Raw genomic sequence first — 24,704 nt, forward strand, 5'->3', positions numbered from 1 at the left:
ACAAAGTTCATCACATATTATTAAACTAAATAAGGTTACCCTAGTATAAATAGTTTCAACCCTACACCATTCTATTCTCCCGCAGAAATAATTGAACTTCCAGAACAGTTTATAAAGTACCTATTTCTTAGTAATAGAAAACACCACATGTAAGCATTCTATTGGATATAAAGTATAAAGATCACAAAGTCACTCTGCAAACTATTTCATGAACTGTCATATTGTTTTTAATCACCTGCACCTCAGATTATTAAAGTACAAAAAATGTACTAAACACAAGTACTTGACATGCTTGATGACTAGTGACACTTGTCCCACACTTTTTTTTACCAATATATAACACAAGTACCTAACTTGATTTTTTGTTTAAACGTACTAATAGTTATCAAAAGTACCAGGATTATAATTCTATACGCCAGACGCGCGTTTCGTCTACATAAGACTCATCAGTGACGCTCAGTTCACAAAAGTTCAAAAAGCCAAATAAATACAAAGTTGAAGAGCATTGAGGACCCAAAATTCCAAAAAGTTGTGCCAAATAAGGCTAAGGTAATACCTTTTCGTCATTGCCACAAATAAAGGATTGTCATTTAATGATTTTAATGTAATTATAAGACTGGGTCTCGTTGGGGTCTAAGCGTGATGTGGTATTGGTCGATTTTTCAAGCGTGACATGTTAAAGTTGAATAATTTGGCGCTCAAAACGGGAGGGTTGGCAGGTATGGGCTACAAGGCGTCAAAGCAAAAAATTTATAGTCTATGGCGGCAAATCAAAAAAGTATAATAGGCTGAAACACCACTGTCCCAGGTTAGGGGGAGGGTTGGGATCCCCTTTACATGTTTAACTCTGCCACATTCTGTATGTATGTGCCTGTTCAAATTCAAGAGCCTGTAATTCTAGTGTGGTTGTTGTTTGTTTATGTCTTGCATATTTGTTTTTAGTTTATTTTTGTCGAGCCTTCCACTGTTCTGACTTTAGTCGAAACAGCGAGACATAGGGATCCTACATTCTGTCGGTGGCAGCCACATATATTCACTCTGGTTAAAGTTTTTGAAATTTTAATAACTTTCTTATACTATCCTGGATTTCTACCAAACTTAGACAGAAGCTTGTTTATGATCCTAACATAGTATCTAGAAGTTTATTTTGTAAAAATGAAATTCCATTTTTTCCGTATTTTACTTATAAATGGACTTTTTTGATTGAGTTAAGTCTGCCAATTGATATTTTATCGTATGTTTTTCTTTGTTGTGATGTTATGCTATTGTTTCAGAAAAAGGGAGAAGGTTTGGATCCATTAAAACGTTTAATCCCGCTGCAAATGTTTGCACCTGTCCTAAGTCAGGAATCTGATGTACAGTAGTTGTCGTTTGTTTATGTAATATATACGTGTTTCTCGTTTCTCGTTTTGTTTATATAGATTAGACCGTTGGTTTTCCCGTTTGAATGGTTTTACACTAGTAATTTTGGGGCCCTTTATAGCTTGTTGTTCGGTGTGAGCTAAGGCTCCGTGTTGAAGGCCATACTTTAACCTATGATGGTTTACTTTTTAAATTGTTATTTGTATGGAGAGTTGTCTCATTGGCACTCACACCACATCTTCCTATATCTATTAGTTTTTCTGCCAGGAAACATTACATTCACTCTGTGCTTAAAGTTTTTAAAATTTTAATAACTTTCTTGAACTATCCTGGATTTGTACTAAACTTGGACAGAAGCTTGTTTATGATCATAAGATAGTACTAGTATTGAGAAGTAAACAGTTAACATTACATACAGTTTGCAGTTATAGTGAAAAACATTTATTAGATTCATAAACTTTATGAATCTAATTAAACTATCCTGGATTTTTACTAAACTTGGACAAAAGCTTCTAACAATCAAAAGATAGCATCAAGAGGAATATTTTTATTGATTTTTTCCTTGTTTTTGTTGAGTCTGTGAGTAACAGCAAAAGTAGGCAAAACACTGGGTTTTGCGGAACCCTTAAGAGTTTTTTGTATTTAAATTAGGCAGATAGTTATCTTGTTTGAATTGTTTTACATTGTCATTTTGGGGCCTTTCCATAGCTCACTATTCAGTATGGGCTTTGCTCATTGTTGAAGGCTGTACAGTGACCTATAGTTGTTAATTTCTGTGTCATTTGGTCTTGTGGAGAATTATCTCATTGGCAATCATACCACATCTTCTTTTTAACCGGATTTTTGTGACAAAAATGTCGGTTATTGATTTGGGGATGTACGGGGGTGGCCGGGTGTTCAGGCCGCCTGGCGGTTGGCAATCAAATGTTGTCCGTGCATTAACTCATGAACCGTTCAACCAAAGCTTTTTAAATTTTAATATGTTGTTACTGACAACTAAATGAAGGTCAAGTTCAATAATGGCGATTTTGACTTTTACTGTTCAGGAGTTATGGTTCTTGAAAGATTGAAAAATGGAGTTTCCAGTCGTGTCCGTGCATTTACACATGAACTTTCTTCCAAAGCTTCCCAAATTTTAATATGTTGTTACTGATGACAAAATGGAGGTCAAGTTCAATAATGACGATTTTGACTTTTACAGTTAAGGAGTTATGGTTCTTGAAAGATTGAAAAATGGTGTTTCCAGTCGTGTCTGTGCATTTTTTCATGAACCATTCAACCATAGCTTTTGAAATTTTTATATGTTGTTACTGATGACAAAATGGAGGTCAAGTTCAATAAAAACGATTTTGACTTTTACCGTTCAGGAGTTATGGTTCTTGAAAGATTGTAAAATGGCGTTTCCATTTACGTTGTTGCATTTACTCATGAACCATTCAATCTAAGCTTTTCAAATTTTAATATGTTGATACTGATGACAAAATGGAGGTCAAATTTGATATTGACGATATTCACTTTCACCATTCATCAGTAATGGTTCTTGTGATATTACCAGGACACAAATAAATGTTAATAAATCCGGTTTGCTGTCGTTGTGACAGCCTCTTGTTTATATGTAAGGTGTCAAAGCATAAAAGTATAATAACTTTTCAAGACATAATAATTACTTGGACTACCATCAAATGAGATTTTATTATTATATAGTCATTCAATAAATCTCATTTTGTAGAAAAAGTATTTTCTTCCATAATAAATTAGAAAAAATATCAATTCAACATCAAGTTTTAAAAAAGTATATGGTGTTGAAAGAAATAGTTTTTGTTTAAAATAGGCAAAAAATTGTACTTCAAAGAAAAGATCTACAACCATGATGAAAGAATTCTGAACCAAAAGTTTTCTTGACAATTTGTAAATGTAGTTCATCATACTGTAATTGATTAAATTTTAAGATCTTGTTTGTACTGCAGAGATGATGAAATTTTGTGATTTACAATACATTGAACATACTCCCTTAAATAGAAGAACATAGACGCTTGCCCTTGCCAAGTTCTGGTATAGGCTGGCAGAAAAATTAGAACATTGATTTGTAAAATTAGTAATTTAAAAATGTTTTTCTCTTCTTCTAATGACAGGATTGTCTTTCAACTGGAGACCTCAATTTCCAAGTTATTTATTCAGAGATTCTTAATTCAAGTGTTATAGCTACCAGAAAATATGTAAGTAATGTCTCCTCTAAGATAAAGAAGTTAAGTTTATCAGTAAATAGATTGGTAGTGCTTGCATTATGCATGATAATAAATATATAATAATTTACGTCATGCTGGCTATCAAATTGAAAACTACATAATGATATACACCTTATTTCAAGTCCAGATTTTTAGTATTCGTATTGTCATCTTAGAAAGTCATACTGATTAAAATGCTACAACCCCATGATTTTGACCCATGTATATAGCAAAATCCTAAATACACCGTTTGGTTGTGCGTCTGTCAGATGTGGAACATAGTACAGATAAAGTAATAGGTAAGAGGTGAATATACTATGGTATCGGTATCAGATTCGAACTTGTTAATTATTGGCAATATTAATTATGTGGAAAACAAAAGGGTCTGGAGTGGTGTAACTTTTAATCAACACCATTGTCCTATATTAGCTTTATATAAAGTTGAATTCTTTGATTAGTCGTTTTTACCCCATGACGGCTGATAAATTGGACCTTGTTATTTTATTATTATAGATAGGTCAAGGTACGACCTTTAACACAGAGCCTTGGCTCACACCGAACAGCAAGCTATAAATGGCCTATGTCTGCATTATTAGGTCTTTCCACTTTTCCGTGGAAAGACCAATTGAATTTGTTCTGATTATTATTATTTTTTTTTTTTTTTTTTTTCTTCCGCGTAATTTTTTTCTTGCGTAGTATTGATGTTTCAAAAGATGTCGCTTAGATATTTGGAATATGATGTCGTATAGTTTATACGCTTTAAAAATTTACAACTGTGTAACAAAATACTTTACGTTGTAAGAGTTATCTCCCCAAACACTGTTTTTCTTGTGGCCACTACTCCTTCGCAACCGTAAAAGATTACGATAAATTTATTTTACCAAATTGCTCGTTACATCTTAAGGATTAGGATATTAATTTGGACCGAAGCTTTATGGAGACTCCATATGAGAGTTATTCCCCTTTTTCATTTGAATTAAGTGATATGCATTTCTAAATGGTAAACCATAAGTGATAGAGACCAAGGGTCTTTAGATTTGAGGTCCTTGGTCCAAAACAATGAAAATTAGGTCAAGGTCAAAGGTCAAGGTCATATTCGAAATTTTGATTTTGGCTTATTTTCACTCATTTTCATTAATCTTATAAGATATCGACAAATTATCTTTACAAAAGTGTTAGTTGGGACATGTAGTAACTTATAAATTTTGGTTGAAAGGGTGCGTAGACAATAAATGGGAGTTTTCGCCCCTCTTATATTTAGAATTTTAGGTAAAGTGATATTACTCATTAACCACACATATTTAAGACCTATGGTCTTTTGATTCGATGTCCTTAGTTTGTGACCTTGAAATTGAGGTCAAGGTCAAAGGTTAATAGGACGTTCTAGATTTTGGCCTTTGCTTTAAATTCATATTTGAACACCATAAAGACATAGGAACTGACATTTTCGACTGTATTTTAATATTTTAATGTCAAAATAGATGTTAACTGGTAGAAAGACCTTCTATTGTTCTATGAACAATTGGTTTTTAATTGTTACAGTGTTTCTAAGAGTTTTCTCTTTTGGCAAAAAAGTAAAAACAAAACATCTTGACTAATGTTTTTGTTGTAAAACTTTGGCTCAAGCAATAAATTTACTTGATAAAATATACTACTTAATGTGTATGTCTAAAACTTTGGCTCAAGCAATAAATTTACTTGATAAAATATACTACTTAATGTGTATGTCTAAAACTTTGGCTCAAGCAATAAATTTACTTGATAAAATATACTACTTAATGTGTATGTCTAAAACTTTGGCTCAAGCAATAAATTTACTTGATAAAATATACTACTTAATGTGTATGTCTAATGATAATATATCCTCAGATACAGTGATCGTTATGCCATTGTTAACCTTTTCCATGGAAATATACCCAATATTCTAAAAGATGTCTGTTTCAATGTTATCAGAGCAGCTTGTAATCATATATTAATAGACAGAAAATGTACACTGAGAGCACTTAAATCAAGATTTGATACCATAAGAGCTATTATTATAGAAATACATAAAATATAAGCAATTATATAGATAAGAGGATGTGGTATGATTGCCAATGAGACAAATCTTCTCAAGAGTGTATAGTTATGAATCCACTGGTTCATTACACAACTGAGTTGGGAAAGTTTTACATACAGATACATTTTTTCACAACCATGAGTGCAATAAACATTATGATTAATTTGGGTGATTGATACAAAATTCAAGCAAATATGTCTTCATCCAGTACCAGTACATCTTTTGAATTTTATGCCTGAATAAAAGGCGATGTTGTGGATGTCAATAAGACAATAATCCAAATAGAATGAAGCAGTAAAAACTAGCAAACTTTTTAAACATTAGATATAAATATCTGAGTGCAGTAAATCTGTGAGGAACAAGAGTTAAGGTTTAGAGTTATTCCCCTTGAACTGATATTACAATTAAATAAAATCCGTGGCAAAACTTGTATTCGTCAGTAGTTTTTGTGTATCTATTTCATATAATATTGTAAAAGTGAAATTAAGAAGTTTTTTGAGGCAGGTAACATGTAGGTTTAATTCAGTTACAATTGTTTATACCTTGAATCAACATTTGTTTCTCTTCTATAAAAAATCATAAATTGTTTCACATTTTGTCATGTCAGGCTAATTAAAGTTTACCATACAGAGATCTATAACTGTCCTTATCCCCGGCTTAGTATATATCCAGGATTTTGATTGGTTAACGCATGTTGTTACAAAACCCATAGCCCCTGGGTGTTGCTAACCCATATCCCCGGACGTTGCTAACCATTATTCCAGGGAACTTCATGCAAGTTTTCCTTAGTTCCATGGTTGCTCCTTGTGAAATATTGAATTCTGTGGATTATCCATAATGTTTGTAATTAAATATTTAATTCATTAACGATTTTGTCCTATTATGCCGATTATTTACATTCATTTCATTAAATGCATCACTTGACTGCAACATATTTAAGGAATGGGACTACTGACCTAGCTATGCAAATGACCCATGTTGACGTCACACCATCTATGGCGTAACGCTCACAACATTGAGCGCCAAATTTGACTCTATCCAGTTTCTCTGTCTCAGTATTAAAAACGTCTTATATTTGACTACCTGTAGGGTTCTACCAAAGGTAGTACCCTACATCCCGTAAAAAATATGTAAAATTTCCAAATTTCAATATAACTTTTTTTTCAGATAATGAAAAAAACGTTGTTTTTACCTTACACTTTGTACCCGAATTTCCATAAAACTCGCCTGATTCGGACTAAGGCCGGGGATAAATTCGTTATCTACGTTCATATCCGTAGATATGGATATTTTAACACCCTTCAGTACCCTGTACACCCTTCGGCTACGCCTCATGGTGTACTGGGGTACTTCAGGGTGTTAAAATACGCCTCATGGTGTACTGGGGTACTTCAGGGTGTTAAAATATCCATATCTACGGATATGAACGTAGATAACTTATAATATCCTCCTCCTTTGGTGTCCAGTTAAAATGTGTCTCATTGGCAACCATACCACATCTCAATTTTTTTTGATTGATGGGTATGCAAATTTGAAATGTGAATTACTTTTAAAGAGTATAATCTCCATTTAACAGGTCCAAGGAACATAACCTTATTATTATGCCCCACCTACGATAGTAGAGGGGCATTATGTTTTCTGGTCTGTGGGTCCATTTGTTCGTCCGTCTGTTGTACCGTTCGTCCGTCTGTCCGTTCGTCCCGCTTCAGGTTAAAGTTTTTGGTCAAGGTGTTTTTTTATGAAGTTGAAGTCCAATCAACCTGAAACCTAGTATACATGTTCCCTATGATATTATCTTCCTAATTTAAATGCCAAATTAGAGTTTTTACCCCAATTTCACGGTCCACTAAACATAGAAAATGATAGTGTGAGTGGGGCATCCGTGTGCTAAATGGACACATTCTTGTTTTTATTCTTAAATTGATATTTTGGTTTGGCCTGTTTCTCAATAACTTTTGTTTATATGTTCAGTAACTTTTTTATGTAGTATATGTAAATATGTCAAATTCCTTTGACTTAATTATCATATTTCAGTTGTCCATCTATTTTTGTTTACAAGGTTATTTTTATTTAGGATATGTTAATTTATAAGCATATGAATATGGGTTTTTCCTCCAATAATAAGAATAAACGTTAATATCTGGGAAATATATTTTTGACTGGTTTGATTTCATGTTTTGTATTATTATCTTTCCTTCTATTACAAATGTATTGCATGGTCTTGTGAGTGTTGAAGATGTCCATTATCACTGAACTAGTACATATTTTTGTTTAGGGGTCAGCAGGATTTTGTAGCTGTAATTAAGACCCATTGATGGCCTTCTGCTGTTTAATCTGCTCTTTGGTCAGGTTGTTGTCTAATGAGACATTCCCCGTTTCCATTCTCAATTTTGTTAAACTTTGAAGAATAAAAGAATAAAATAGAGAGTCAGACATTGCACATTACATTTTAGGTCCCCCGAGACATTTCTTTAAGTACACTCTATAGACAACTGTTAATTAAGGAACCCCCCCCCCCCCTCTTTTTCAGAATCTAGATTCCATTTTGTTATTTATAAAAGTTATCCTACTTGGGTTGGTAAAATAAAGGTGATATTAAAGTTACTTGTCTATAGATAACCTCTAGACGTAGTTTGATTTTACTATTGGTGGGTTGGTATCCTACTTGGGTTGGTAAAATAAAGGTGATATTAAAGGGGCACTAGCTGTCAAATTCATGCTCACCAATTTGACTCAAATTCTCATATTTTATTTATAACAATGTAAAACATTTTTCAAACCTATCAAAAGTATAAAATAAACAATTTACAGGCCATGGTCTGGATAAGATTTAGCTTCGTTTCGTGTGAATTTTAGCAATGACGCCATATAATTAAATTTCAAGTTGACCTTCTTTGACCATATAAGCGATGTAAACATAAACATAGATATAAATAGATTAAGCAACTCGTGCAGTTGGATTTTTATAGGTCTACTTAATTTTATATTATAGATTAAAAATTTATGTTTATCGTTGTTTTTTCCTAAATAAGAATGATTTTTTGTGGATCGAATCAGTCAATTACATTATTTACCTTAGTTTCACTTTCATTGTTGACATTCTTTTCCTTTAAATAACCGTACACGGACTATGCATGCGTTATTCTATCTTTTTCTACAGGGTTAAATTGGAGTTCACATGAATACAGGTTTAATGAGGTAAAGTTATTCACCTGCAAGTGAATAATTCATTATCAATTTTTATTACCTTAATTTGTCAAATTGAACCATTTCAGCTGCTAACAGTGAATTATTATTTAACTATTTCACTTTCATTAATGATTGAGCAAAAAAAAATCATACTTTAGATTTTTTAAATATCTCGTAGTTAGTGCCCCTTTAAAGTTACTTGTCTATAGATAACCTCTAGACGTAGTTTGATTTTACTACTGGTGGGTTGATGTCTTAAATATGTACTCCATACAATGGCAACAGATCAACACTTTTTATACGATCGCAAAAATTGAAAATTTTTTGGTCATATATTGGTATCACGTTGGCGTCGTCGTCCGAATACTTTTAGTTTTCGCACTCTAACTTTAGTAAAAGTGGATAGAAATCTATGAAATTTTAACACAAGGTTTATGACCACAAAAGGAAGGTTGGGATTGATTTTGGGAGTTTTGGTCCCAACATTTTAGGAATTGGGGCCAAAAAGGACCCAAATAAGCATTTTCTTGGTTTTCGCACTATAACTTTAGTTTTAGTGAATAGAAATCTATGAAATTTTGACACAAGGTTTATGACCACAAAGGAAGGTTAGGATTGATTTTGGGAGTTTTAGTTCAAACAGTTTAGGAATTAGGGGCCAAAAAAGAGCCCAAATAAGCATTATTCTTGGTTTTCGCACAATAACTTTAGTATAAGTAAATAGAAATCAATGAAAGGAGTAAGTTCGGTAAGGGCCATATTTGGCCCCAATTATAAAGTTCATAGTTACAAGACAATAAATGCTTTAAGTTGCCTAAAAGACATGTGAGAAAGTTAAACAGAACTGTTTTTGTCAAAGTTTTATTCTAACACGTTGATTTTTACATCCCAAAAAGGTCAAGATAAGGGATTTTTGTGAAATTTGACAAAATCAGCTGGATTTCAACCAAATAAAGGACAAGGAAACATAGAGCGCAGGCGTCGACAAGCTTAATATTCAAATAAGACATGTGAAATGTCTTCACAAACATTATTTTAAAAGATCTTTGTTGTCGACGTATGCGCTCTATGTTTCCTGTCCAATAATCTATGGAAATTTACCCATTTTCATTGATTTTTCACGATGATTTTTTCGTGAAAAATCAATATGAGTACAACTTGTGACGTCATAATGAAACGCAGAAACGTGAAATTTTCAATAAAATGGCTTATATCCTATCTAGTCAATGTATTAGCTAAAATTTATTGTGATATTGTTAAACAAATCCGAATTTGAAATTTACGCTAAAAAAGGGGGCCATTTTAGGACCTTATCGAACATACTCCTTTAAACACAAGGTTTATGACCACAAAAGGAAGGTTGGGATGATTTTGGGAACAGTTTAGGAATTGGGGGCCAAAAAGGGGCCCAAGTAAGCATTATTCTTGGTTTTCGCACCATAACTTTAGTATAAGTAAATAGAAATCTATGAAATTTAAACACAAGGTTTATGACCACTAAAGGAAGGTTGGGTTTGATTTTGGGAGTTTTGGTCCCAACAGTTTAGGAAAAAGGGTCCAAAATTGAACTTTGTTTGATTTTATCAAAAATTGAATAATTGGGGTTCTTTGATATGCCGAATCTAACTGTGTATGTAGATTCTTAATTTTTAGTCCCGTTTTCAAATTGGTCTACATTAAAGTCCAAAGGGTCCAAAATTAAACTAAGTTTGATTTTAACAAAAATTGAATTCTTGGGCTTTTTTGATATGCTGAATCTAAATATGTACTTAGATTTTTGATTATGGGCCCAGTTTTCAAGTTGGTTCAAATCAGGATCCAAAATTATTATATTAAGTATTGTGCAATAGCAAGAAATTTTCAATTGCACAGTATTCAGCAATAGCAAGAATTCTTCAATTGCACAGTATTGTGCAATAGCAAGAAATTTTCAATTGCACAGTATTGCGCAATAGCAAGAAATCTTCAATTGCACAGTATAATTGCACAGTATTGTGCAATAGCAAATATTTTCAATTGCACAGTATTGCGCAATAACAAGAAATATCTAATTGCACAATATTGTGCAATAGCAAGAAATTTTCAATTGATTGGAGTTATCTTTCTTTGTCCAGAATAGTAGTTGAATCAACTTAAATCATTGTTTTATACAATATACAATGTATATTCACTTTTACTACCAACTGATAAATTAAAACAATCTTTACAATTCAGTGATTACAAATTTTTCTCATTTCAGATTTCATAAATAAAAAGAAAATTTCTTCAAACATTTTTTTGAGAAGCTTTATATTCAACAGCATAGTGAATTGCTCAAAGGCAAAAAAAATATTTTAAGTTTATTAGACCACATTCATTCTGTGTCCGAAACCTATGCTGTCAACTATTTAATCACAATCAAAATTTAGAGCTGAATCCAGCTTGAATGTTGTGTCCATACTTGCCCCATTGGTTCAGGTTTAAACCTCTGCGGTCGTATAAAGCTGCACCATGCGGAGCATCTGGTTATTCATATAAAATGTAACTTTAAACCCATTTTTGATAGTTTAAGGGACAAAGACATGATTAACATCTATTTTTGTTAGAAAAGAAAGTACAAGTTTTCAACATTAGGGTTGATAGAACAATGAGAAAGGCATGTGGATAACGAACTGAAATAGAAATAGCTAGTTAGTTTCAGTGACATTCTGGAGACATTTGTAAAAGTTTCTTTATAATTTTAATTAATTGGATAACTAAGTTTGTTTCTGCAGCTGGTGGTATAGTAAATTCATCAATTTGATGTTATTTGTATCATAAGCCTAACCAAATTAACTAAGATAGGAATATATAATTGTATTTCCTTTGTCTGTGGAGAGTGATGGATTATTTTGTTAGAACACTTCTTGATAGTATATTAGATTTTGATACCTTTCAATTGTATTGCTCTTATTAGTGGATAGATGAGTATTTTGTCCTTTCATAAAAATGTCTCTCATTGAAGGAAAAAGTAAATTTGATAACAGTATGTATATCAATTTCTGTTGAGATAATTAAGGACTTCCAGCTGACTTTGTCATTTCTTTTTGTCTTGTACAATTCTAGTTAAATTGGAAATTTAAATTTTAATACAAAAGCAGTGTGAAATTTTCTTTAATCACACATTACGATGTTGGCTGACTCAGGCTGTTGTCATAATATATATACTGTGATTAAAACTTGAGGCTAGCAATAAACTGTTTCAATGCTGTAATTAGTCAGATTGTACAAATATTGGCTCATTTTATCAAAGTAAAAACAAGTGATTCCTTTAGGCAAGTTAGAAAATCTGACGACTTGAAAGCAATCTAATATGTACACCTTGGTGCTCGGCTGTCATATATAATATGACGTTTGCTAATAAGAGTTCCAATGATCTTGTTTGCTTTGCCGATTTTTAATATGAGAATGTAAGTTTGTAAGATTAAAGTGAAGACGATGTTGTTAAAACAAATTGGTTTAGGATGTTAGTAGATGGCAAATCAGTAATAATGTGTGGAGAGAATGGATTGATTAGATTTCTTACATGTCTCAATACCTCCATAGATATCCGAGAAGGTCAGAACAAACTTGATTGGTTGTCATTGCCGTAATTAATCCTACCAGATTTGTAGGATATTCTAAGCTGGTCGGAGGAGGAAAAAGGATTTTTCTTTGATCCTTAAATCCCAAGAGATAATGAACAGTCATAAATTTTATGTATTGAGTAGCTTTAGAATTCATGATCGCATCTTAGAAACGTGTTGAGGAATAAAGCTGATAAAATTATAAGTTCCTGAAGGAATTCTTCCATTTACAGTTTCCTTGATTGCAAATCATTTTCCTGATGTACTTTCTAAAGTTAAAAACAATAAATAGTCATAAAATATGGCCAAGATACTTAGGTATTGGTGAACAAAGAATTTTAAAGACTTGAACAAAATTACTGTGGGCATGGATGGTTAATTTGTTAAAGCTTTGAAATGAAATATCCATGAAAAAAGTGTTATCCCTAATCTACAACTATGTGTAGTTGTTCCCTCAAAGTGTTATATCTATATCAGTTCCCTTGAAGTGTTTTAAGCATTACTGTTGCTTCTGTTGTGTATAGCTGTTCCCTCAAAGTGTCATGTATAAATGTTCCCTCAAAGTGTTATCTGTATAAATGTTCCCTCAAAGGTTTTTTTATGTACAACTGTTCCCTCTGAGTGTTTGATGTATTATAATAGCTACTCCCTCCAATTGTTTTATGTATAGCTGTTTCCTAAAAATATAGTATGTGTGTTCCCTCAAAGTTTTTAATGAATATATGTTCTTTCAAGTGTTTTATGTATAGCTGTTTCCTCAAATAGATATTTCATCAAAGTGTTTTATGTATAGCTGTTTCCTCAAATAGCTATTTCATTAAAGTGTTTTATGGATAGCTGTTCCCTCAAATATCTATTTCATCAAAGTGACAGAAACTTTTCCAGAAATATCGGTTTTTATTTTATTTTCCTGAATTGGGAATTCATTTTCATGTACATATTTTTCATCAAAGTGTTTTATGTATAACTGTTTCCTCTTATAGCTATTTTTTCAAAGTGTTTTATGTGTAGCTGTTCCCTCAAATATCTATTTCATCAAAGTGTTTTATGTAAAGCTGTTCCCTCAAATATCTATTTCATCAAAGTGTTTTATGTATAACTGTTCCCTCTGATAGCTATTTTTTCAAAGTGTTTTATGTAAAGCTGTTCCCTCAAATATCTATTTCATCAAAGTGTTTTATGTATAACTGTTCCCTCTGATAGCTATTTTTTCAAAGTGTTTTATGTAAAGCTGTTCCCTCAAATATCTATTTCATCAAAGTGTTTTATGTATAGCTGTTCCCTCAAATATCTTTTCATCAAATTGTTTTATGTAAAGCTGTTCCCTCAAATATCTATTTCATCAACTTGTTTTATGTATAACTGTTTCCTCTTATAGCTATTTTTTCAAAGTGTTTTATGTATAGCTGTTCCCTCAAATATCTATTTCATCAAATTGTTTTATGTAAAGCTGTTCCCTCAAATATCTATTTCATCAACTTGTTTTATGTATAACTGTTTCCTCTTATAGCTATTTTTTCAAAGTGTTTTATGTATAGCTGTTCCCTCAAATATCTGTATTTATTTTTTTAAGGATTTAAGGACACAGATATAGTACATTGACTTAGAATATACTTTGTTATGGATTAACAGTTGAGTGTATATTTGTAACAGACCTTTGTTATGGATTAACAGTTGAGTGTATATTTGTAACAGACCTTTGTTATGGATTAACAGTGGAGTGTATATTTGTAACAGACCTTTGTTATGGATTAACAGTGGAGTGTATATTTGTAACAGACCTTTGTTATGGATTAACAGTGGAGTGTATATTTGTAACAGACCTTTGTTATGGATTAACAGTTGAGTGTATATTTGTAACAGACCTTTGTTATGGATTAACAGTTGAGTGTATATTTGTAACAGACCTTTGTTATGGATTAACAGTGGAGTGTATATTTGTAACAGACCTTTGTTATGGATTAACAGTTGAGTGTATATTTGTAACAGACCTTTGTTATGGATTAACAGTGGAGTGTAACAGACCTTTGTGCCTACATTGATTGATTGATTGTTAGTGTTTAAAGCCACTTTTTGTTTTTTCTTGGCGGTTATTTTGATGGGTTGAGGAAGCCAGAGTGGCCAGAGAAAACCACAGACTTCGATAGGGAAACTGACACTCCTAGTCGACTAAGATTGAAGTAGAGTGCACTCGCACGAGCGGGGTTCGAACTCACAACCTGAGTGTTGACTGGCTAGTGATTACAGTAGTTGAACTATTTAGACAACTTGGTTACTGAAGCCCCCCCCCCGCCTGCAATAGAAGGAGGCATTATATTTCTGGCAGCACAAGAGGGATGTCTTATAGACATCCGATAAACTTTATAATGAATAATATGATATGTTGGACTAACTTTATGATTTCTGAATGTTATGTAATGTAGGACTAACTATATGAATTTTGGATGTTATGTAATATAGAAGTAGATGTCAGTGATAATGCTAATTTTCCACCCTGTTCCTTTTACATGTCAGAACTAGTCATGTAAAATTACTGATAACTGTTATGCTATCTTTCATTTAATTGTTCTAGAACCTTGGTTCTGTGTTTATTTTAAGTATCTTCTTGGATCGCTGGCTATATTGATCATATACAAAATGAATCTTTGCTTTTCTCATAAAATCTGTAAAGAAAATTGATTATAGATAAAAGAGGTTTTATACGGTTTTTAAACAAATTCTGATACATTCAATATTTGTTATTGCCTTAGGGACGAACTACATGTATAAGATATTCTAAGTTGAAGTATAATAATAAAAGTTAGTAGCTTTTGTATTGCTTTTGATCAAATTAAAGGAGTAGATGATATCACTTATCATTCTATTGAGGGAATAAGATTTTCACTTACAATGTTCAGTAGCTCACTACTGTTGCATAAATATTCAATGTATTCAATTTTACCAAAAAATAAAAAAAAGGCAACAAAAATTAAAAAAAAAAATTGAAAGTTTTTAAACATTTACTAAAGATCAGTGGGAAACCAACAGAAAAATGATATACCCTGATTGTAACATTTAACACTAATTACCTTGTTGAAGACAAAGTTTGTTCATATTTTAGTTTTTACCAGAGTCCTCATTCATAAAAATTAACTCAGTACTTGGAGTAAATAATATGTGCTCGAAACATCAAATATAGTATTTTGATTGGTTGATTTCTGAGTCTGAGTACAATAGCCATGCTCCAAAGTTTTATGACTGGTCAACTTATTACAAGAAGGAATTCACCAGATTGTAATATAAAAAACTAATAAACTCATTTCAACAGGGAATTAACCAGATTGTGACAAATAAAAAACACTTGTAAGCTTATTATACAACAGAGAATTAACTACAGATTGTAATAATGAACTTGTCAAATTATTGCAACACAGATTTTGCAAAACAAATGAAATCGTCACACAACATGAAATTTACCAGATTGTAAAAATGAAATAGTCAACTATTACAACAGGGAATTTACCAAATTGTGTAATACAAAACAAGTCAATTATTACAACAGGGAATTTACCCCATTGTAAAAATGAACTAGTAAAACTATTACAACATGGAATTTACCCCATTGTAATAATGAAGTAGTAAAACTGTTACACCATTGAATTTACCCCATTGTAATAATGAACTAGTAAAACTATTGCAACATGGAATTTACCCCATTGTAATAATGAACTAGTAAAACTATTACACCATGGAATTTACCCCATTGTAATAATGAACTAGTAAAACTATTACACCATGGAATTTACCCCATTGTAATAATGAACTAGTAAAACTATTACACCATGGAATTTACCCCATTGTAATAATGAACAACTCAAATTATTACTACATGTACAGGATTTTTTACAGATTGTCTTTACAAAACTTTCAATGAAATCCAAAGAATTTCCTATCATTGATTGTTTTTTAATTGTTGAATGTTTTTTCACTTATTTTTACTTATAATTTTCATTATATTTTAAGACGTCATATGTTTCTATGAAGAAGAATCTAAAAAAAACTTTGGTGGATAATGAATGTAGAAACAATAGTTACTTTTCTTGAAATTTAACAATAGTGTCTGTTTCATTGTATTAAATTGGATGCATATATCTGTATGTCCAATATTGTTGACGCTTAGAGAAAATGTGACTGGCATGTATTGTAAAAACTTGACGTTAGTTAGCTCTCTTTCAAGCATTATTGTGATTGGAACTATTGAAGCATCAATAACGAAAACCTATTGAATCATTCTCAATTAAATCAACGTTGGTCCGGTGCAAACAATATTGTTATTGAACCCAATCACCAGAATTAAATCTCCTCCGTAAAGTTATGTTTTTTTTACCGTGAAACAATACTGTTGTAATACCTTTAGGAGAATATGATTATGAAAGAACCCTTTGGGAATTATATTGTCTGATAAAAATAATCTTATTGTGGAGAAAAATCTTTGAGTATTGTTGAATTGGAGATGATAATTGATTTTGGTAACATATGATCAATCTTCATACAGGCATACAGAAAATGTTAGAAAGTATATACAGAATCTATTGTATTACAATTACATCTGTACTCAGGCGTCTTTTTTATTTAAGTAAATATATGTCAAAAAAATTAAGTTGTTATAGTTTCTTAAGAAATAAGAGAAAAATTAGATTATATTGTATTACATATTATTTTATGTTTATTTCTAGATTATATTTAAGTTGTATTACTTTCTTTCATACTAGGAGAAAATTAGATTATATTGTATTATATATTATTTTATATTTATTTCTAGATTATAATGTTGGAGACATGATAGTAAACTTAATAGAACATGTCACATTACAAGTAAGTCAGTTAGTAACTTATATCTTTAATTCGACAAATCAAAATATGTCATATCAATGATTTCTCTATACATATATCTTTAAAGAATTTACTTTATGAAACTGTATTTTTAGTACAGCTATATTAAAAGATGAGTCAAAGGTTACTGATATTGTTGAAGAAAACTTCAGTAAAAACGTGTATAAAAAAAATATGAAAAGCAGTGATCATTCATCTTTTTAATTATTATCATTAGGAGGAAATACCTAAAACCTTTGATTAACAGGTGTAGAAAAAAATGATCTCTTAGTCAATCTTATATATGAGAAGCACTGATCTTAATTAATAAGATGGAGATTTAGAGAGAGACGAAGGGTTTGTATCAACTAAAATTATAATTTCTGGACTTTAAAAACATTAAAAAAATAAAAACCTCCCTCTGCTCGAAGAAATTAGGATTAGGCCTATCTTTTGAAAAAGATTAAAGATGCTTGATCAAGTGGATAGTTAACATGAGGAAGTAAATTCCTTGAAAGTGAATCTTTCACTTAGAAATTTTCTTGTTTTTCAATACTTGCCTCAGTAACATGAATTTAATTTAAAACCTGGTTTAAATTTAAATTTTAGATACATGTACTAAATGACTGAAACATTTTTTCATGTGAGACCTTAACCTTCAATTAAAAATGTTTACCATTTAAGTAATGTATTTCTGCTTGTTACCTTAGAAACTGATAGATAGACAGCAACCATAGGCAAAAAATCAAGAGGGAGTGGGGTCACATTAACATCAGTAAAGCATAATCTTTGAAGGTGAACAATCCTGTAGGGCTTTTAGTTGTTTTTTTTGTCATTATGTATAACATTGAACAGATTTTGAAAATTTTGTATCATTTAAATGTTGTAGCACGTTCTGTAACAAAACATTCTATAAATTTCTTTATGATGAGACTAACCTCAACATTAAAATATTTATAGCTTTGTTAAAATTGATTTTCCTCAAAAGTGCATATTAGCCTTGTATTTTATGTCTTTTCGCTTTTATGTTGTTGCTACGTAAGGATGTTTCACATTTAATGTTCATTGAAAATAAACATAAAAATAACATTTGCACTGTAAACCTTTGTAATATGTTTCTAATTCATATTTCAGTAATTATGGTAAATATTAGGTATGAGAACCAGATATTTTGTCAAAGATTCATATGCAAAATGTAGGAAAGATAATTTCTATGAGCCGCTAGACTGAATGTAAAAGAGTTACTATTTTATAAGTTAAAGATTAAAAAAAAAATTTCTTTGCACACAGAATCAGTCAACAAAAGATTTTTCACTGTGGCATCATTGTTTTACTTTCCAATTTTGACATTCTTTTCTATTTAATAACCAAACATACTGAACTTGTCCAACTCAAGGGTCAAATTAAAGGTTGCATTCAAAAGAACGAAGGTCAAATTACTGTCTTGCAAGAATAATACTACGTCAGCAAATGAACCAAACTGGTTGTAATACTAAATTATTATTTCAATATTCCATAATCAGATGAATAATTTAAAAAAAAAAAAAAAAATCATACTTAAAATGTTTTGCCTTAATCTTTTAAATAGCTATATATGCCCGTTTAACTTTTCATACACAAAATCAAATATTTCATTCACAGATTTTCTCTGAGATATTACAAATTCCTATAAAACCATTAAATAATCAAATTTAAAATTGTGGAAATTGAAAAGAAATAGCTTTCGTCAGAAATGTTATTGACATGAAGCATGTGTCCTCCATTATTCTTTTTAACAACAATTTAGTGGATTCGTTGCATTGACTCAGATGAAAAAGAGGTTAAATATCAAATCAATTCTATAAGGAATCAATCAATTACAATTGATTTTGAAGATAACTAAACCATTTTTGAATTATGACATTATTTATGAACGAATAATAGATATTGAATGAAACTTTCCTTTCATGTTTAAATTAATGGAACACTATCAATTTACCTAATTCCAGAATTTATCAAAGTTTTATCAAGATGTCTTTGAGTGATCCCATTGTTTCTATAGACATAAAATACTTTTCAATTTGATTAAAATGGTGATAATTCGGAAGCCAAATGATAAATTGTCCCCAAGTTGGGATCAATTTTATTCGCTATTAGTTTGTTTTGTTTGGCAAAGTAGATCCATTTCTACGATTTTCCATCAACGTTTTATTTATGATAGTGCAAAGATATGTCAAGTTAAATTGTTTTTGATGAAATGAGAAGTGAAAAATATAGTCTGTCAACAAAGAGATTGGATAGCATATTTATGAAGATTTGAAATATTTTACTGAAGATAACTAGAGGCTCTAAAGAGCCTGTGTCGCTCACCTTGGTCTATGTGAATATTAAAGGAAGCAGATAGATTCATGACAAAATTGTGTTTTGGTGATGGTGATGTGTTTGTACATCTTACTTTACTGAACATTCTTGCTGCTTAAAATTAAGATAATGACCAAAAACAGCAAAATTTCCTTAAAACTAACAATTCAGGGTCAGTAACCAAACAACGGGTTGTCCGATTCATCTAAAAATTTCAGAGCAGATAAATGTTGACCTGATAAACAATTTTACCCCATGTCAGATTTGCTCTAAATGCTTTGGGTTTTGAGTTAAAAGCCAAACACTGCATTTTACCCCATGTTCTATTTTTAGCCATGGCGGCCATCTTGGTTGAATGGCCGGGTCAGCGGACACATTTTTCAAACTACTAGCCCAAAAGATGTTTGTGGCCAAGTAGTTTCAGAGGAGAAGATTTTTGTAAAAGATTACTAAGATTTACGAAAAATGGTTAAAAATTGACTATAAAGGGCAATAACTCCTAAAGGGGTCAACTGACCATTTCAGTCATGTTAACTTATTTGTAAATCTTACTTTGCTGAACATTTTTGCTGTTTATAGTATATCTCTATCTATAATAATATTCAAGATAATAACCAAAAAGAGCAAAATTTCCTTAAAATTACTAATTCAGGGCCAGCAACCAGGGTTGGCAAAAACCCGGGTTTTATGAGTATTGCCCAGCCCAGTGGGAAATACTGGGAAAACCCGGGTTTTACCGGGTTTTAATGGGTAATACTGGGCAATACTGGGTAATATAAAATACTGGCCTGAATTTTAAAGAGGATTCAGTGATCAAACTCAATTGCAATATATTTAAGATATTTATAAACACATTTTGATTGATAAATTAGTTTACTTGTTTGAGAGTGATAATACAAGTGTACATGTATATACATTTGAAAAAGTACTATTCTTGCAACTATGAGACAAGTAAACATGTAGACACACATTACACAAATATTAATGGAAAAGGCCTTTATCAATAGTTCTCTTCTGAAAGTCTATTAAATCACCCTCTCGTCTAGATTGGTCAAACTGTTAACATAAATTCAAAGAATTCATTTTTCAAATGTATATATCTTACATTAAGTATTAATAAGAAAATGTAAGAAAAATTACTTTTGCATAATTTATATGTACATCAGTATTAAATTAATAAGTAATTATTCAGAATAGGACATTGATATGTTTATATAACAATATTTAGCCTTTTCATTTCTATAAAAGTTAATGACTTGACCCTGTAGGGTGTTTATTTAGCAATATGATTGCATAGACATTTAAATTTATAATTCACGTAAACACAGCTATAAAATGCATTTTTTTTAAAGTTTGGATAGTTGAAACAATACATGGAAATTAACAAGGTATTTATAATCCTAAAATATTCAAATTTTGTATTCTGCCTACATAGAAGAAGTGGAATAAAGAATGAAATTGAATTTTCAATCTTCTAGAAACATGACTCTCAATGGTCAATGATGGTTATCTGTATAAAATGTATATATTTAGCTATAATACTATGAAACTACAACAAGACTTTACTACTTTGTGTTAAAATAAGCTTTAAAAGTCTTATTGCCCAGTATTACCCATTTCTGGGAGTATTGCCCAGCCCGGGAAAACCCGGGAATTCCCGCCTGGGTTTTCCCGGGCGGGTAATACTTTGCCAACCCTGCCAGCAACCCAACAACGGGTTGTCCGATTCATCTGAAAATTTCAGGGCAGATAGATCTTGAACTGATAAACAATTTTACCCCATGTCAGATTTGCTCTAAATGCTTTGGGTTTTGAGTTATAAGCCAAAAACTGCATTTTACCCCATGTTCTATTTTTAGCCATGGCGGCCATCTTGGTTTGATGGCCAGGTAACCGGACACATTTTTCAAACTACTAACCCAAAAGATGATTGTGGCCAAGTTTGGATTAATTTGGCCAAGTAGTTTCAGAGGAGAAGATTTTTGTAAAATATAACTAAGATTTACGAAAAATGGTTAAAAATTGACTATAAAGGGCAATAACTCATAAAGGGGTCAACTGACCATTTCAGTCATGTTGACTTATTTGTAAATCTTACTTTGCTGAACATTATTGCTGTTTACTGTTTATCTATATCTATAATAATATTCAAGATAATAACCAAAAACAGGAAAATTTCCTTAAAATTACTAATTCAGGGGCAGCAACCCAACAACGGGTTATCTGATTCATCTGAAAATTTCAGGGCAGATAGATCTTCACCTGTTTAACAATTTTACCCCATGTCAGATTTGCTCTAAATGCTTTGGTTTTTGAGTTATAAGCCAAAAACTGCATTTTACCCCTATTTTCTATTTTTAGCCATGGCGGCCATCTTGGATGGTTGGCCGGGTCACCGGACACATTTTTTAAACTAGATACCCCAATGATGATTGTGGCCAAGTTTGGTTTAATTTGGCCCAGTAGTTTCAGAGGAGAAGATTTTTGTAAAAGTTAACGACGACGACGGACGACGGACGCCGGACGCCAAGTGATGAGAAAAGCTCACTTGGCCTTTTAGGCCAGGTGAGCTAAAAATGAAATAGTTCTAATTTCAATACCCAGTTATAGCTAAAATGTCAGACTGATCTATTGATATTTTATAAAGTATTTTATAAAGTTCTAAGGGTTCGTATTGCAGGATTCTACTGAGATAAGTTTTACCACAGACATAAATATTTCAATACTTTATAAGTTATTAAATATTGAAGAAATATTATTAAACTGTAAAGGTCACAGACATTAGAGCATATGGACAAAGGGTTATATCTTTATATTACGGTATATAGGTCTATTACCGTGTCCATTTTGCAAAGACTTAATTAGTTGCAACAGTGATGATAATAATGACTACAATAAAGGCTTTCTATCATTTGCCAAAACCAGACCTTATTGTAATCCATAAAAGCCTGGAGAAATCAAAATGTGAAAAAAATCATAATCAACAGCCTGATTGAAGCTAACAATGTTATAACGTACAATTAGTTTGCCTATATTATATAATTGTCTTAAATCATTATATAGAAACATACTCTTTGAATATGATATTTTCATGCACTCTTGACATTAATACACTGTTAATTCAGAAATCAATACATGCATTTATTATTGCAACTCAATGATTACTGGTAAAAAATTATTATTGGGATTGTAAAAAGTTTTGTGAAGGAAAATTTTAATCACTAGTAAAAGTTTTTATTATTGCACCATTGATACTTTAAAATTTTTAACATTTATAAAAGCAACGCATTAAATTTTGATTTTACGATATTTAGCTTCATAAACCCTGTGTAAATGTGATGTTTTTGAACATAATGGCTGACTCTGTTTAGTTATAGAACCTGCAGTTAAGTGCTGGTACAGTTATTCCTTTTTATACGACCGCAAATTTTGAAAAAATTTTCGTCGTATATTGCTATCACGTTGGCGTCGGCGTCGTCGTCGTCTGGCGTCCGAATACTTTTAGTTTTCGCACTCTAACTTTAGTAAAAGTGAATGGAAATCTATGAAATTTTAACACAAGGTTTATGACCACAAAAGGAAGGTTGGTATTGATTATGGGAGTTTTGGTCCCAACATTTTAGGAATTAGGGGCCAAAAAGGGCCCAAATAAGCATTTTCTTGGTTTTCGCACTATAACTTTAGTTTAAGTTAATAGAAATCTATGAAATTTTGACACAAGGTTTATGACCACAAAAGAACGGTTGGGATTGATTTTGGGAGTTTTGGTCTCAACAGTTTAGGAATTAGGGGCCAAAAAAGGGCCCAAATAAGCATTATTCTTGGTTTTCGCACAATAATATTAGTTTAAGTAAATAGAAATCAATGAAATTTAAACACAATGTTAATGACTACAAAAGGAAGGTTGGTATTGATTTTGGGAGTTTAGGTCCCAACAGTTTAGGAATTAGGGGCCAAAAAGGGACCCAAATAAGCATTTTTCTTGGTTTTCGCACCATAACGTTAGTATAAGTAAATAGAAATCTATGAAATTTAAACACAAGGTTTATGACCATAAAAGGAAGGTTGGGTTTGATTTTGGGAGTTTTGGTCCCAACAGAATAAGGGGCCCAAAGGGTCCAAAATTAAACTTTGTTTGATTTCATCAAAATTGAATAATTGGGGTTCTTTGATATGCCGAATCTAACTGTGTATGTAGATTCTTCATTTTTGGTACTGTTTTCAAATTGGTCTACACTAAAGTCCAAAGGGTCCAAAATTAAACTTAGTCTGATTTTAACAAAAATTGAAATCTTGGGGTTCTTTGATATGCTGAATCCAAAAATGTACTTAGATTTTTTATTATGGGCCCAGTTTTCAAGTTGGTCCAAATCAGGATCTAAAATTATTATATTAAGTATTGTGCAATAGCAAGTCTTTTCAATTGCACAGTATTGCGCAATGGCAAGAAATATCTAATTGCACAATATTGTGAAATAGCAAAATTTTTTTTAATTAGAGTTATCTTTCTTTGTCCAGAATAGTAAGCAAGAAATATCTAATTGCAAAATATTGTGCAATAGCAAGATTTTTTTTTAATTGGAGTTATCTTTCTTTGTCCAGAATCAACTTAAATCTTTGTTATATACAATATACAATGTATATTCACTTTTTACTACCAACTGATAAATTAAAATAATCTTTACCATTCAGTGATAACAAGCAGTTTTTTTACATCTTATTTCCTTATCTTATCTAAAATGTTTTTAGATAATGTATGTTGGACATTTGCCAGACATGACTATGATGTCATTTTCTATTTTTATTTGCCCATTACTTTATGTAAATAACTTCATTGGAAATTTGCCAATATAAAATGTTGCTGATGAAGTTTTTTTTATTGTTTTATACAATAAACAATGTATATTCACTTTTACTACCAACCAATCTTTACCATTCAGTGATAACAAGCACTTTATTTTACATTTTAATATTTTATGATGTATTTAAAAGAGTAGTTATTGTTGCAAACTCCATTAGAAATTTGAATTGATATCAGTTTTGGAAAAAAGGAAACGGGGATGTGAAAAAAGGGGGGGGGGGGGGGGGGGGGGT

At 31.3% G+C, this 24,704-nt stretch overlaps 1 protein-coding gene across 11 annotated transcripts in view; it reads left to right on the forward strand.

Annotated features, from left to right (window-relative positions):
- Positions 1 to 51: 51 nt before the first annotated feature.
- LOC139513873 (zinc finger CCCH domain-containing protein 10-like) overlaps positions 52 to 24,704 on the forward strand; it is a 108,223-nt gene continuing 83,570 nt past the window's right edge. For 4 of the 11 annotated variants that reach the window (XR_011662536.1, XM_071302794.1, XM_071302793.1 and 1 more), the window contains exons 1-3: positions 52 to 149; positions 3,495 to 3,578; positions 17,221 to 17,273. The gene's annotated coding sequence lies outside the window, so the exon portion shown is untranslated. The remainder of the gene's footprint in view (positions 150 to 3,494; positions 3,579 to 17,220; positions 17,274 to 24,704) is intronic. The other 7 variants (XM_071302797.1, XM_071302792.1, XR_011662537.1 and 4 more) reach the window with 5 other exon arrangements.

Source organism: Mytilus edulis, chromosome 2 (assembly GCF_963676685.1).
Source record: "Mytilus edulis chromosome 2, xbMytEdul2.2, whole genome shotgun sequence".
NCBI classification, from domain to species: Eukaryota; Metazoa; Mollusca; class Bivalvia; order Mytilida; family Mytilidae; genus Mytilus; species Mytilus edulis.